This window comes from Gymnoscopelus microlampas (assembly GCF_963454915.1).
Source record: "Gymnoscopelus microlampas genome assembly, chromosome: 13".
Taxonomy (NCBI): Eukaryota; Metazoa; Chordata; class Actinopteri; order Myctophiformes; family Myctophidae; genus Gymnoscopelus; species Gymnoscopelus microlampas.
Window position 1 is genome coordinate 3,177,386 of NC_139950.1, and position 14,655 is coordinate 3,192,040.

General features: G+C 41.0%; 1 long non-coding RNA gene across 1 annotated transcript; it reads right to left on the reverse strand.

The window, feature by feature from the left end:
- Positions 1-3,782: 3,782 nt before the first annotated feature.
- LOC311059166 lies at positions 3,783-6,674 on the reverse strand. Its single transcript, XR_014602131.1, has 3 exons — positions 5,996-6,674; positions 4,654-4,880; positions 3,783-4,432 (listed from the first exon to the last, which is right to left on the reverse strand). It is a non-coding gene; the product is annotated as an uncharacterized lncRNA (long non-coding RNA).
- Positions 6,675-14,655: the final 7,981 nt, after the last annotated feature.

Sequence of the window (14,655 nt, forward strand, 5' to 3'; positions counted from 1 at the left end):
AAGTCACCCCGCAGAATCCCACAGATTTTCCTCCTGAATCACCACTGAAAAACAGAAAAAAAACTGCAGATTCCGTTTGGGTTTACTGATCAGATCTTCAGGAGTCAGCAGGTGGCGTGTCCACAGCGAACAGTGGCTGAGAGAATGCGATAATGGTGTCATTTTTCAGTACAGTGTAATATATATATGTATAGTTATACATTGAGTACTGTTACGGCCCTATGTGGCCTCATATTGTGTTTTTAACCCTCTGAGTGTTTTCAGTGCCCTACTTGGTAATGGAGGGTGGAGTAGAGATTGGAGGAGTGGCGTGGTGTCTGGAGACACACCTGGGCCTCATTCCTCATCATCATCATAACCTTTATTTCAGCTCGGAGTACAGTTGAGGGGCAGGCCCTCATTTTCAATGTAGCCGAGAAACAGAACACAGTAATCAACAACAGGAATAGACATTCACATACAGCAACATAAGATGCATGAATCAGAATACAGAAATCACTAAAAAAAACTAAAATACTCAAAGAACTAGAACAGATCTACCAAAATTAAATTAAATAAAGCAGTTACAATCCTGAACAAAATTGTTGGAAGTCATTTCCCTGAAATGACCTAAAGATGGAAGTGATTTGATTTTCAAGGGCCTCTGGAGCTCATTCCAGGCAGATGGAGCACTGACAGAAAATGCTGTCTTGCCTAACTCTGTCTGTGCAAAAAGAACCTTGAGTGTCAGGAGATCAGTTGAGCGGGTCTGGTATGTAATAGGGTTCTGATCCAACATAGAACAAATATAAGGGGGCAGCATTCCTGAGATGGCTTTAGAAATAAATACATACTGTACCAGTGATTATCACGCCTCTCAGATAGAGAGGATAAGCCTGCGTTCCCATAGAGTGTACAATGATGGGTACCATAGCTGTCACCAGTGACCCATCTTAGGGCAGAATGGTACACAGTGTCGAGGCGCTTTAAAATTGATGGAGTAGCAGTTCTATAGATAATGTCTCCATACTAATTGTTTTCCTACTGGATGCAGGAAAGCAAGATTTATTTCTATAGAGACAAGGTTTTCAATGTGAAATTTAAAACACAATTTCTCATCTAGCCAGATGCCAAGGTAATTGTATTCCGTGGCCCTTTCTATTGTAGCACCACTTGAAGAGGTTATGACTATATTACTAAGGTTGGTGGTTTTAGCCCTAGTGAACAGCATGAATTTAGTTTTGCTTGCATTTAAAACCAGTCTAAGCTCAACCAGGGCAACCTGAAGAGCATTAAAAGCAAGCTGCAGCTTCCTCAATCAGCCCAGACAGCATAAAAGCCTGGGAGAAGCTCCTCATCAGCCTTTTTACCATCCGTCACCTCCATGTGCTGAACCCTTTCTGTTAGTTAGCTGGTGTTTGCTACTGTAGGTCTATAGGCTGTGTGCCATACCTTTTTCCTGCTTAGTGCGTAAGTAGGTAACTTTATTTACTTAGTGTTTAAAGTATAGACTATTCTTAGATAGGAAACGTAATCATATTCCAAACCTTTTTCCTGAGTATAATAGAGAAGGGAAGCTTGTAGGGATGTGCCGCCATTTATTTTGTTCCCCCTTTTGACCCGGTTTTGTTTAGTTAGGGAGCCTATACTGTAACTTTGTTTTGGTGGAGTTTAGGTTGTTTTCTTTTCAGGTAGGGTTGGGGTATTTTGGCTTTGGCCACCCTGAAGTTTGTTGCTTTCCCTGATCTGCTTAATTATCCATTGTAAACTTAAGGTTGATCCTAATATTAATGTACACTTTTTCGTTACCTGTGTATGTGTTACTCCTTAGCCTCTAGACACCTTATAAGGTCGTAACAAGTACACAGTAGCTAGGCACACATCTGTTTCTGGATCGCTGGAAGAGGAATCGGGTATAGGAAGGGTACAGGATATTCACACCAACTGGGTTTAAATGGTTGAGAATGCGATAATCATGATTTATGTGTCATGCCATGAGTATTACAGTATAATAGTACATGATGTATTCTAAATTATATAACGAACAAATAAAGGGTTGGAATTAAAGAGCTAAGATACAGTATTATGAACAGTATAAACTGGTAGAAATGTGTTAATATGTATTGTAGGCCTATACTGTTTGGACTAGTATGGATGGTGCCATAGTGAAATATAAATGCCAAGACATACAGTAGGCTAGGACGCCTGAAGGTACAATATTAATAATGTACACATTCTAGACAGCAATATCTATAGTGTTAATGTCATTGTTTGTACAACATATACCCAGTGGTGGAAAAAGTACTCAAATGTTTTACTTAAGTAAAAGTATCAATACTGCAATGTAGAAATACTCTGTTACAAGTAAAGGTCCGCAATTCAAAAGTATAAAAGTATTGGCATCAAAATGTACTTAAAATACCAAAAGTAAAAGTACTGGAATGTCCCATTTCAAGTTTTCAAATGTATAAACATCTTTTGAAAATAGCAGATCTACAAGCTCACAATGCGTCACATCGGAAGCATTGTAAGCTTGTAGATCGGCTATTTTCAAATGGCCAAAATGTATATAGGGCTGAAGTGGTTAATGTATGTTCAGTAATAATAATCAAAATCTACAAAGTACTAGTAACTAAAGTTTTCAAATAATTGTAGTGGAGTAAAAGTACACTATTTACCTCTGAGATGTAGTGGAGTAGAAGTAAAAGTATTGGAAATTGGAAATACTCAAGTAAAGTACAAATACCTCAAAAGTGCACTTAATTACAGTACTTGAGTACTTAGTTACTTTCCATCAATTCAAGTCTCCATGGGGTGACTAATCCATAGAAAAGGTCATTTTGGGGGTGAAATATCCCAAACACACAAAGTGAATGTTACAGATTAACAGCTGTAGGTATATGTACACACTGTATACCTCCGACTGTACAATACATAACATTTACAGTACACCAGTTTAGTGTTCATACTGTTCTGTATATGTCACATTCATACCTACGCTTACAGTTCATTCTATTTATATATTATACCAGGGGTCTTCAAGGTGTTTCAGACGAAGGACCCCATAGCTGAGAGATGATCAGAGATCCCCACTACATATTGTATACAATTGTGTGGCAGATTCAAACTTTTCATAGATTTCATAGTTAGCTTCATAGGTTTGACAGCACTATATTGGATCCATGTTCATTTGTATTTTCAGACATTTAATCACTTAAACCATAAACTTGACCTTTCACTTGGTCTGCCCCCCCCCCCATCTACACCAAACCTCATTGCCTATAAATAGCAGATCTACAAGCTTGCAGATCGGCTATTTTCCCTAAAGTTCCCTCCAGAATACACAAAGATTAGGCGGCCCCCTGTAACTCTGAGGATCCCTAGGGGTCCCTGACCCCCTGTTGAAGAGCCCTGTATTATACATACACTAATTGTTCTCAACGTGGGGTTCAGGGACCCCCCAGGGGTCCTTAATATATACGTAGCATCAACATCTGTTTTAAGCACCTCCCTGTACATTGGCTATTTGAAATATAACCAAACTCCATGCTCCTCGTCTGAGTCGTCTCAATGTATGAGAACCATTGCATTGATTATAGTGATAACACATGATTCTCTTGTTCTCAGCCACTTTCTCAGTAAGAAGAATCTCCTGCAGTTTCTTCCTCCTTGGACATGACACACTGTAACTCAGCTGTAGATGCGAAACTGCATTTTGTTGTCTCAGTAGTGCTTGTACTCTGTGCAGTGACAATAAAGTTGAAACTAAATCTAATCTAAACATCACTCATAAAAACAACTGCTTAATTTAAGCCAAGTAGGACATTTATCAATAGTAGGCTACAGATTACAGAATATGCAAGGCAAATAATGGCATTCAATAAAACATTTTATTCACAATTTAAGTGCAAGCTCTTGAAGTCATCTCTTTTAAGAGCTTGAATCCTCTTCACGAGGCTACTACTGCACAAAGATTAGTACATTTTTCGTTTTGGTGAAGCACATTAAAATAGTAGATATGTAGAGATATACAGTATGTATGTATAGAGAGTTCACAATATAGTAGTATAATATAGCATATAGTAAAGTATAATATTAGTTTAGATTAATATAGCTGTTTTTCCCCCTTTTGTAAAGGCTAGTGTGACTAATCATGCCATGACAGATCCTACACTATCTGCAATGTTGAATCCTCTGCCAACCAGTACAGTACACAGTCTCCAGGAAAATCTGATGGACGCTGGTGGTGACGCTGATCAAACTGCTGGGCTTTTGAGCAGTAGGCACGGCTCTGTTGGTGGCCAGCGTCATGCTGCCTTGCCTGGAGTGACTCTTCTTGTAGCGAGGGTCCTGCTGCTACACGCTGTGTTGGGAGCTGCCTGGAGTGCAGATGGTCTTAATTAGACTCCTTGGAGGTGTTTCAGGTTATTACTTGCAGATGGGTCAAAAACACCTGAGAATAAAATGAACAGGGAATATTACTGTGATAGTACAGACCGGTAGGATATCATTTAACTTTTAGATCATTTTCTTCTGCTTAAATAAGAGAACACTGCATGCTTCAATCAAATAATACATAAAGCATTGTCATTATCTAGTTAAAATGCTGTGGTTTCACTGACCCTGGTTCTAATGAATTAGAACAATATGCTCAATTTAAAATACACAACTCACGTTACCACGCTTTGACTCAGTCGCTGAAGTGGGCCACAAGCACCTAGAGTAAGGTTCTACTGTGTCTTTCCTCTGGACTCTTGCAGCGCAGCACCTACACGGGACCAGACCTCACACAGTCCAGACTTGCAGTCACAGTGTGCGTCAAGCACCGCCCCAGTGTGCTGTGCTCTGGGGCCATGATCCAGGGAGAGGTTGGCTTCTCCCTCGGTTGCTGAGTGCAGCACCTGAGAATAGAGTAAACAGTGATATTACTGTGATAGAACAGACCGCTAGGGTATTATTGTCTTCAGCTTACATAGGACAACACTGCATGCGTGCAACAAAAAAATCAAATAATATCTAAAGCAGAGGTCTTCAACAGGGGGTCCAGGACCCCTAGGGGGTCCTCAGAGTTACTACAGGGGGTCCGCCAAATCTTTGTGTGATTTTTACATAAACCACTTCAACCAAGTATCCCTATTCTGAGAGAAACTTTAGCCAAAGGCGTTGTGCGTTTGTAGATCTGCTATCTTCGGCAAAGTGGTTTAGTATAGCGGGGAAAAAGAGCAGGCTAAGTACAGAGTGAAAGGTCAGGTATAAGTGTTGTTTAAGTGCATGATTAAATGTTTGGAAATACACATTAACATGAATCCAACATGATAGTGCTGTGGAACAAGTCTATGAAGCTGCCTATGAAATCTACGAAAAAAGAAATATTCTATACAATATAATGGGGGTCCCTGCTTTATCTCGCTCTCAGCCAAGGGGTCCTTGGCCTGAAAATTTTGAAGACCCCTGATCGTAATTGTAATTATATCTAGTTAGAATGCTGTGGTGTTACCGACCCTGGTTGTGGTACATTTTGACCCAGTCTTGTAAGACCCTGCTTGTAAGACCAGCCACTGACTGTATGAAAAGTGCTGGGTAACCAGGCTAGTACTTTTTACTTGTGTTTTTCCCCCTATGAAACTCTCAAAGAACAAAGCTTGACTATCTGCATGCCAGCCACAATGGACAGACTCGACTTTCATGAATTATTTTGGGTCATTAATAAGGCCCATATTTGGGCTTTGTTTACGTCTGACTTCTTTTGGGCACACAGTAGCTTAGTCCAGCGTTAGAGTTCTCTCTAAGTTAGAGAGAACTCACTAACGCCAGGGCTAAAAAAGCTTAGCCTTGGATCAAGACTATATATTAGTTGTATTTGATCAAGTCTGACTCAGATAAAATAAATCTACGATAGTCTAGATCCAAGGCTAACAGTAGCCACGCTAACACACAGACTTGCACAGCACTTCTACAGTTCACCAACATTACCTGTCAAACGATAAAACAAAATAATAAAAACAAACTTACTTACCCTTGCACAAATAAGATTGAGCCTCAAGGCTGTTGTAGGCCATCAACTGGTCCATAGTGTAGTAGGCACTGCGTGTAAACACTAAATAATAATCATACAATATCCGGATAATGTATGGCCCGGCGGATAAAGATCCTTATTGACACTAAACTCACTCGTAACAAGCTTATACGGATCGATACCGATAAATGTAATCTTCTCCTCGTATTGTTTCCTCTTAATCTGCGTAAAATGTTCTAGCAGTGACTAGCTAAAGTAGCTGCTATGTGTTTGTTTACAGTGTTACACTTAGCCGGAGCTAACACGGTGCTGCTGGACCGAACCGGACCTCACCAAGATGGCGCGTAGGGAGGGGGTGGAGTCTCGGCTCCGCCCCCTCCCTATCCGTAACTTTGTATAATAATGCATATGAATGATCGATAATTAAAAAACAGGTAATTTTCCGTTTTCCATTCATGTAGATGAAAGGCTAAAATTGAAAATCAAGCCAATTTTCGATTTTTGATTTTTGATTTCACATTGAATAATAGACTGAACGCAAGATACGGGCTTGTAAAGTAATACTTGATATCTTGGCAAAAATTGTGTTTAACAAAAAAATTAAATTAAAAAACGGGTCAATTTCCGTTTTCCATTCATGAGATGAAGCCAATTTCTTATTTTCGATTTTGGGACTTAAGAACGGATATAAACTGAACGGACAATTTCCGATTTTCGATTTTGGGATTTGAGAACGGATATCAATTGAACGCTACGTACACGGATTTTGATGATCTTTGGGTTCATCTTGTTCAGCTGAATTGTTCCTGGTGGGGTGGAGAGAGTTCATCTTCACCTGAAGTCTGGAGTCAACAGTCAGTTGGTTGAAATGATTGATATCCTGGAGGAGTTGTGAAGACATTACACATACACACTCTTCTTATACTAGAGAGCCTGAGGTGAAAGCACTAACTGCTTGAATGATTGGCCAAAGAGGAGAACAATAGAACGATCTCTCCACCAATCACAACCTCACACAAACTCACTCTTTAGGTTCAGTATTCCCTTCAATACTACTTTAAGTTCATTATAAAGTGTGAACATTGAAAGTTAAAAACATACAAAGTTAAATAGACCTAAGTAGAAACTAATAAATACATATTATTAATACATTGAAAAATAAAACATTACAATAATTACATTCAGGCAAACAAATACAGCTCAGTTAAATAATTGAACATAAATGATGTTGCTACCTTTCACAACAACGTACAATTATGAACTTATTTCTATTCCTTTTAGGAATAGACATAATTGAATGAAATATTACATATAAAGCTAGCATGCTCACATATGTTAACCATGCACATTGCTAATAATGTTTTGCATCAGATTTGATGTGAAGATTATTTAGCATTAAAAACAAACAACATAAAGACATAACATCCACCAACACTCTGAAATACATTCACTTTACAATGTCAACACACATTCATTTGATTTGCACATTAAACAATACAACATGAGCTTTTAACACTAAAGTACAATCACACATTAAACAATAAAACAGGAGCTTTTAACACTAAAGGGAGCAGCAAACATACTGTTAGTGAAACACACTACAGGACATGTTTGTGAGCAGCAGTAATGGCTGCCATGAATCGGACTGCTTAGACCCACATTTCACTACACACAACAAACTACTACAAAACCACTACATTTCTGGCATAAAACCAAGACAAGCTTTGTTTTACAATACAAAGTGCTCATATTGAACATGTTTAATGTTCTAATACTTCATTTACCTGAATAAACAGGGACAAACAGGAGACAGAGTCAGTTTGGTCTTTTCTCTCTTCCTTGTTCATCTGAAGAAAGACTGGTCACCTGACCACCTAAAACTACCTGTCTCTCACAGGCAGATGTGCCACCTTGTGGCGAAAAGTGGGATAGGTCTGTTCCTAAAATAGAAGTTCCCTGCTCATTCCAATACACAATAAGGCTCTTAAATTACTTAATATTGCTATGTTAACCCTAACTAACAAAACAACGTAATAGGAAAACACTATTTAGGTTTAGTATTGAACACATGGGAGTGACAACAGTGAAGACAGCGCCAAACCACATCATACTTTTATAAATTACAATTATTGCAACTTAACCCTCGTCAACAAATCACAGGGTAAATTGTCACATAAGTGCAAAAGAAAACAGAAACAAAACACTCTCAGATCTGCTGCTAACAGAGTGAAGGTGATGTAATACAATGATCAGGCATCACTACAAATGGTTGCAGAGTAACTGCAAACACTCCATTAGTGCAGTGCTGTGTTAGACATACACAGTAATCATAAAGCTCACATCTTGTAGATCGACTATTTATTTCTACATTGTTTGCAAAAGGTTGGTCTGTAGTTCGGAATATCCTGCTAGTTTTGAGAACGTGCATCTAGTGGGTTCCACAATTTGTCGTTTTATTTGGAAATAGATCTACAATAGAATATAATTATTCCATTGTATTGTAAAATATACCCACTGCTGTGAAATGCAACAGGGTGTGGGTGGTTTGTTTATATTGATGATGTTTTTTGTCATTTGCAGATTTTCAATGACTGGCAGAGCAATTACTAGTACGACAATGATGTCCTTCCATTGTGTACGAGTTCTCACTTACTGACTGAATTACTAATCAATGGTAAACCAATAGACCAAACAATGACAATGAACCATCATCATTATGCACTACTTTACTGACTGAATTACATGTGAATAGTGAAGCTATAGACCAATCAATGACAAAGTCTCACATCCACCCAACAATGAATCAGGCTAACTAGTGTGAAACACTGGTGACATTACTGACATAGACTATTTGATTCATGTTATGTTCAACAGTCCAGCTCAGCCGCCAAGAGCCTGTACTTGTTTTAGTTTAGCGTATCTAGTTATGGTCCAAGACCTTAGTTGTCATGTACACTTTGTTCATAACAGGTGATTGAAAATGTAACTTAAACTAAAGTAAAACACCAAAAACTACTGTAGGTTGCACGTAAACATGTTTGTATATCAATATAGCAATATTTGCTGGTGATATTATGGTCACCAGCAAATATTGATTTTAATACCTCCTAATAAACATGATACTTTAATGTAAAGTTTAAAGTACAAAGCTGTCCTAGAGTATTCTAGTGCATTATATTATCAAATAGACCTAGATTTATCTTGGTGATATCATGCATTTTACTTATTTCCCAGTCAAATCATTACTGAAGTGGTATTCTAATGGGTGATCTTCCTTAACTTCCCCATTCTTGGCACAGACAGTAACCAGAGAATATAGTCCATGAGCCAGACAAGATTTCATTATCGAAAGAGTGGGCAAAACCAAACCTATATTAAATTGTTCATAGGGTCAATACGAGTAAATAAATATATGATAACCTCTCCACAGGAGTAGCTTTTTCATGGTTATCACACATTTTGTTATTTTCCATACATGACAGGTGAAAAAATGACAAAATTTAAAAAAGAGGGTTAGGGTAACCCTAACCCTTACTTACATGAAGACAATGATTTATCGTATTACAAGTTTTCTGAAATTGCATATTTAAATATGCAATTTCAGAAAACGTGTAATACGATAAATCATTGTCTTCATGTAAGTAATCAACTCAACACACCACTTTCTTGTCAACCCCCCACTCTGCTGCAACACTGAGAAGCTTCTCTGACAGGTTGTCTGCAGTGTGCCGCTCACGGAATTCAAAGCAATCTAACAGGCAGGATGACATGTGAAAACTTTCAATAAAATTGCAAGTTACAGCCATGAATGAAGTTGTAACCCTTTGATGTCCAACAATCTGTTGTTAGGCAAACAGATGACACTTTTGTCAGCCTTTCTTTAAGTGATGCTGCTTCTCTCACATACATCTCAGACACTTTCTTGGTTATTGTCTTCCTACTACTAGAGTGTAGGAGGGGTTGAGAGCATTGCAGAATTGTCTAAACCCTCTGTCTTCCACAATTTTAAATGGTTGGAAGTCAGTGGCAATCATTTTTGCAATCTGTTCATCTATCTTTTCCTGTCTCAATGGGGTCAAGGCAGGTGCACCAAAACTATACTGACTGAGAGATGTCTGATGTGTTTTTGTTTTTTTGGGCCCAGGGGCATCAGACTCAGAGCCTGACGTGGTAGACTGATGTGTAGAAGTGGAAGTGCCATCATTGTTTGACTGACTGCTTGTACCTGGTGTGGCAGCTGGAGAAGGGGAGACTTCATCGTTGTCAGATTCTTTATCACTGTCGGGAACAGGTGGTTCTCTTCTCACCTCCCCCAATTTCACGAAAGGGTGTATTCTTTCTAAGTGGCGATGCAAATTGTTTGTTGACCCGGACTTGAAGGATATGTTTTGCTTTACCCTTCAGGTCGTCTGAAAAGTGCATCCATATGCTGCTGCGTTTTCTTTGGCTCATTGTTGCCTTTGATGATGACGAATTAAGCTTCAACTTAATGTCCTCCGACTCCTCCACAAAGTTTTTTTTAAGTTTTCATATCAGACCGCCAGTCGCTCGCTACGTTCAGTTTAGTCAGTGTTACACGCATCATACTTGTCTTGTTGTTGTGTGTCGTCGTCGCTCGTTGTGTGTGTGTGTGTGCTAGCGTTAGCGTACTAGCGTACTAGCCTCTCACTGCTCTGTGCTCTGCTCTGCTGCGCGCCCCTCCCCTTGTGCCTGATCTGTTCTCTCTCACTCGGTGCTCAGTGGAGTAAGCAAGGAGGAGCTTGTGTGTTAAATCCCCCTCCCCTCCTCAAAAAAAGGAACGGCTCCCTGCTGCGAACCAAATCTCATCATTCGTTTTAAAGAGCCGTTCAAAAGACTCGAGTCGTTCCTGCTTCACCTTGTTAGTGGGGTCACAAATTGAGGTTCCGTGACCATCCTTTGGCAAGGATGGTTTGACGATTGATTTGACCTCTATGGACCCTTTAAAAAAGATTTAGCCCCCAGGTCCCTCCCAAAAATCCCGGCATTTTTTGCTAGACAGCCAAATTCAAAATGGCGCCCGGCGCCATCTCTAAAAATTAACTTTTGATCTGGATGACCTAGAATCATGTATGAAGGCACTTTTCCATACAAGTCAACCATGAGGATTCCAAATCTGACACAATTTTAATTGTAAGACCTCGTTTTGACTCAAATTCAAGATGGCCGACATCCAGTAGAGTAAAAACGTATACCCAGGGGGCAAAGGGGGGTATGCTGCATTTGCCCTGCCATAAAAGGTTGGCCACCAGAAATAATATCTATGACCCAGTAGGATCACAACCTATATGGACAACAAGGTCACCTTGCTGCTGGAAATCCAATATGGCCGCCTCAATATTATCAGAAAATAGCTTTGGCAATAACTTTTGAACCAGATGGGCTAGAAATAAAAACTTGTCTATTTCATGGTTTCAGAGCATGAGAAACTCAATGGAATACTTATCTTTATGATTGGGTGTGTCTGGACCTTTCATTTGCATATTTCCAAGATGGACGCCACGCGAAAATGAATTTTAGTATGACTTTTACAGTGACAGCTGACTGTTATGGCAAAAAGTCTGCTTTTTAAGTAATATGAACACATTTGGTCAGTTTGAGCTTTAATTTATATGTTGTCAATATGGCAGACCCACACCATGAGTCTGGTCAGAGTCGTGTAATCCGGGATGCAGAGATGGTAGTCAGGGCAGCAGTGGAGACTAACCCATTTACAGTGAGCACATCATCCATGATCAACATATCTACAGGACAGTGTGCTGATTCCACAGTCAAGGACGACTTGATGAGTGTGAAAGAACTGGGTCTGAAGACACTGTGTGAGTCACTGTCCAGTGAACAGAAGAAGACAAGCATAATGAAGCTTAACACTTTCTACACTCAAAACACAAAATCTAAAAAATCTAAGGGGAAAACCTCAGCACCTGGCAAGAGCAATGAAATTACTGCCCTCCTGTGCATGACCCAAATCATAGCCAGTGGTGGAGAACTCAACCTTGTTGACTTTATAGGCAACCACGAGTGCAGTGACTTCCCCCCTTCCCTCTTCCAGGAAGATGGCAGGATGAGAACAGGTACCAAGGCAAGCCTTGTTAAGGTCCTGAAAGAGGAGACCAAAGTTGCATGCATCCCTAACCTGCCTACAGAAGACATAAAAACAGCAGTAGTTAACAATCGCTGAACGATACCAACGTCTGATGTTGAATGATGTGCATGCTGTCACAGAGATCATTCACTTCGGTTTTGACCGGTACAGTGGACCTAGTCTTAAGACAGCTGAGTGCACCTGCATGGCTCTCACCTTTCTTGCCTATCACAATGAGGGATTGAGTTTTGACGCAGCCTCCCTTGACAAAGTGCTTCACAAGGGAGATGCTCTCTACGAAGCCGTTATACAGCAGCTGCGTCTCGACAACATGTTCACATCATATCTCTTGACCATGGAGCAGATGGCAAAACAGGTTTTCACCAACGGCAATACTTACCGCGTATGCCTGAACATGTCAGACCTGAGAGTTGGTCCTCTGGGAGAAACTATAAGAAAGAATTTGTCCCTTGCCAAACAACTGGAGTGCCTGTCACGGGATGTCACCCATGCTTTATTGATGGTATCTCCTGAGTGCTTTGCAGTGTTCCGCGACAAATCTGGACGCTATGGATTGTTTGACTCCCACTCAAGATCTGCAACGGGTCGTGTGTCAGAAGCTGGAGGAAAAGCCATCATGTTGACTTTCCGTAACCTGAGTGATCTGGCCTACCACTTGCGCCAGATCCTGAAAGGTCCTCCTCCTGCTGCGACGTATGAGCTCATGCCTGTTGCCTTCGAAATTGACCATGGCTCCAGTCAGACACAAGCAGTACCAACATATAGTCTTTCCGAACTTGACCATGGCTCCACTGACACACCAGCTGTACCTACATGTCATCTTTCCGAACTCGACCATCGCTCCAGTGAGAAACAAGCAGTACCTAATCTCTCTAAACTGAGTAAAGACAGGCGACTAAAGAACAAACGGAAACTTTTGCAGAAACAACGTGAGCACGATGACCAACATGTACCACCTGCAAACAAGGGCCTGAGAACCTCCAATCCTGCTCAATATAACAAACTGAGATAAAGAATTCCAGAAGTCCGTCAGAAAAAACTAAAGGCATGGAACAAGAGATGGCGCGCTGACGCTGTTTTTCGAGACGAAGAACCTTCATGCAACTGTTTCAGAACAAGAGATGGACTGATGCTGCTTTTCGGGAAAAACACAGAAAGAACCTGAACAACAGATGGAACACTGATGCCGTTTTTCGAGAAAGACAAAGAACCTTCATGACACAGTTTCACAAGAAGAAATGGACTGATGCTGCTTTCCGTGCAACGCACAAAAAGAACCAGAACACGAGATATAGCAGTGATTCTCATTATCAGACTAGGCAGAAAACCTACCAGCATGAACAATATCATAAACACGCAGAATTCAGGCGGCGGCATATACAACGATGCGCCAAGCTCAACAAGGAGAGACTCGAAAGAGATGGTGTACTCCGTATCCGTCACAAGTTGCAGTGTGCCATGGGAATAAAGAGGAGAGCCATACACACTGTAAACCACCACTTGAAAAATGCAATGGAAGCTGTCATGGAAGCTGCCACGGCTGCATTCCGTGAAAGGATTCGATGTGGGCCAACATATGTCTGTACGGTGTGCCACAGAGCTTTGTTTTCCAATCAGGTCAGAAAGTGCAACAGGGACAATTACCAGAGAAACCCTCGTCTGGTAACTGCTTGCTTAACAGCCAAGTATGTGCACATATGCGACCTCAAATGCTCAGCCCCATGTAACGTTGCAGAAGAGAAGAAAACAGAGTATATCTGCGCCAGTTGTCACCATCACCTGTTTAAAGGAAGGATGCCACCCATAGCAGCTGCTAATAAGCTGGACCCAGCACCCATTCCCCTAGAGCTGCACTTGTTGAATGTGCTGGAAAGGCAGATTATCGCAAAGTACCTACCCTTCGCTAAAATCCTTTCGTTGCCTAAAGGACGGCAAAGGGCAGTGCATGGTGCAGTTGTCTGCGTACCATCGGAAGTGGAAGCCACGGTAAATGCTCTCCCGAGGTCCAGCTCTGAAGACCAGCTGCTGAATGTAAAGCTGAAGCGAAACCTCAAGTACAAGGTATAGCAGCACTTCTACACGGTCAACATGACAAATGTGCTGGCGGCACTGAGGAAACTCAAAGAAACGCATCCCGAGTACCGTGACATAGTCATCAATGAAAGCGCTACGTTTGACCGTCTCCAAGATGAGCAGCCGGTCGACGAAGGAGATGCGCAAGAGGAAACCGCTGCCGACACAACCGCTGAACAGCAGCTCGTCGAAAACGCAACCGATGAACAGCAGCTCGGCGAAAAGGAGGAACTTAGACCTGGTCTGACCTTTGACTCTTGCATGCAGCCTCCTGACATAGCTCAGGAAATTCTCTCGTACGGCGAGGGAATATTCAGCATCGCTCCAGCCCAAGGAAACAGACCTGTGGGTGTTTTCACCGTCCCCAAGCTAGAAAGCATGGCCTTTCCCGTGCAGTTCTAAACCGGTGAAAATACCTTCGATGAGGTCAGACAAGTCAAATTGACCCCAAGTAGGTACTTCA